We start from the raw sequence: 2,906 nt of genomic DNA, 5'->3' as shown, positions 1-2,906 counted from the left end.
TATAATGATTCTGTTCACATCTGAACTCAAAAAGTAATTAAAACTGGAGGTGGGTACCCGGGTGCGCATCAACATAGGAGTAGTTGGGTGCGCACATAAGGGTTAAATGGTGTAAAAGTTACAGTCGTTTTCCTGTGACGTATTTTTTTGAAAGCGTTTTAAGTACCAGATGCCATTTTGTATCTGAGAAAAAATGTTCCTCAAGTACATAGATAGATGAAACTAGTACTTGTTAAGTCCGAATTTAAAAATTCAACTTTTTCGGTTCACAGCAGTCTCTGGAATACAGCAGACAATTTTTTGCCTGAAAATTGTTCAGTACTTATTGTGATAATAAAATCAACTAGGCCAGGTATCACAAAAACGGCTCGAAAAGTATTAGATTATTGTGTGAAACATAACTGTGCAAAACTAGATTTTAACAGGTCCAGTAGTTGCAGAGATATTTCTGGTACCAATTTGGGATAGACTGGCTCGAGAAAAACGCGTTTCAAGTTAACGGATCTTCTTCAGATGTCGGATCTTCTTGAGATGTCGACGCTTCCATTTGATCCATTTTATGCTGTGTCAACCTCATTCTTCCTTCTTTTGATGCCCTTGTCGCTACTCATCCGGTCGGTTACAAAGCGCTATAACTTCGACATTACTGCGAAATCCTTTATGAAAGTTTCAGGGTAGACAGCCAAAGGTAGTAGTTTAGAATAAGAACCTTTTTGTATGTAATCCTTTAAGGGTACACTGAGAGAAAAATTTGCGCGTATAGTTAAAAATCTGTACAGTCAAAATATTATGGTCGTGAAGATAATTTTTATAGTAGAATTTACTCAAATTCTCGTTTGGAGCACTATAAACACAATGTTAATTTTACCACACACTTCTAGTTGATCCAAGAACGTCAAAGGGACTATAATAATCGTACAATTAACTATATTTTTTGTTATAATGTTCACCATGTATAGATGTTCATCAGTATTATTTTGGTATCGTGCCATGAGCTTCGTTCTACAGTCTTCGACAGTACAGAGTATAGCTCAATTAACTAATTTATAATCAACTATTTATGGATAAGAATTTGGATCACCCGACATGATTCACGCAACTTTTGGCAGAGTTGAATGCACCATACATAGTTTGACTCGACTTAAATATGGTTAACGCTAATAAAGTATCTGTTCTGACAAGATCATACCAACATAGTTTCAACAACTATACATACACTGTTGAAAATATTGGAAAACCTATGACACATTTACAACACAAAAGTGTAATTGAATTACAAATTTCATATTATAAAGTGAATTACTAAGAATTCTCAATAAATGTGCATTATAATTTTGTCATTTTGCTTAACTTAGTTGGAAATACGTAAAAGGATATTTTGAATTTACTTCATTGTGCAGTAAATGTATCAGGTATATTTGTAAATTTCATTTACGGTACTTGGAATTTACTAAACATTCTGCTGAATTCACTTGATAAATAGAATAATCTTATTGATCAGTTTTCAGTGACTGTACCCGTCATGCCCGTATGGACCGTGCATTGTATTATGAATCAAATAAAGTCATAGATTCTCATAAAGTAGTTTGGCGTAGTAGGTAGGGAGTATCACCTCGGCGTTCGGAACGCACGGACGCTCGGTCGTATACAGCACATAAATCGCAAAAACTATCAACTCATACCCATTAACCACAACAAATCGTACACAAATCAGATAATAAACTATCAACTATCATCCTCTCAACAAGGCAAAAACAAAAATAATAAATAGACACGAAATAAACCATAGAGGCCCCACTACGTGGGAAACCTCGACGCATAAACTAAAAATGTCGTCATAAAAAAGAAAATCTGAACCGGGAACAGATAACAAAGTGAACAAAGTGCACTGAAAATCAACCCCAAAAATATCCATACAAGCTATGAACAAAGAATACAAAACATTCATCCGAGAATATAGGAACAAAAGACGCGTTGGAATCACCAGCCACCAACCCAACCTCCAACTATCACGTAGTCGTGACCCAAGCGTCAATAACGCCGAGAATGCAGAATCGCACCCACAATACAGCGGATGAACAACACCCAAAAAGACAAGTAAAGAACAACACACGAATCATAACGAAACACTGATACCTTTAACCAATAGCTACGAGTCACTGTTCGATAATGAACACATGGAAATCGCCAATCACAATCAAGACGAAACCCCAGACAACACAAAAGAAACGACAAGCCAGCAGCTCACCCAAACACAAGCTAACTCAAAAGCTCCCCCCATCAGATTAATGAATATAAGAAGTATCCGAGAGACAATCTCGCTACTCAATAAAGCCAATATCCAAAAAGAAAAGTTCTTCATCAGAGCCACAGATACCAACGAAGCAACCGTCCAAACTGACACAATCAACACGCACACGCAAGTAACAACAGCTCTAAAAGCCGCAAAGGTCGAATACTTTACGTACACACCAAAGTCGCTAAGACCAAATCCATCGTACTCAAAGAAATAGCCGGAGACTACAACAAAGACGATATACTAGAGGAACTGAAAGAATTAAATCTACCGAACACAAAAATCGACAGAGTCACACAACTCAAAACAAACAATGAAAACCAACAAAGAAAAATATATATCGAACATCTGACACACGACAGCAAACTCACGCATATTAAAAATATTAAATTCCTAGCGCATCAGAAAATCCGGTGGGAACACCTCAAGCGAAGTGCAATACACCAATACAGTAACTGCCAGCGCCTGGGACACGCCAACATAAACTGCCACATGCCATACAGATGCGTAAAACGCAGCGATAACCATGCACCCGGAAAATGCACTATTACAACCGAAACCGACAAACAAAAACTACGCTGTGCAAACTGCAGCAGCACAGGACACCCAT

Source organism: Neodiprion lecontei, chromosome 5 (genome assembly GCF_021901455.1).
Source record: "Neodiprion lecontei isolate iyNeoLeco1 chromosome 5, iyNeoLeco1.1, whole genome shotgun sequence".
In the NCBI taxonomy this organism is placed as follows: domain Eukaryota; kingdom Metazoa; phylum Arthropoda; class Insecta; order Hymenoptera; family Diprionidae; genus Neodiprion; species Neodiprion lecontei.
This window is presented reverse-complemented; position numbering follows the sequence as displayed.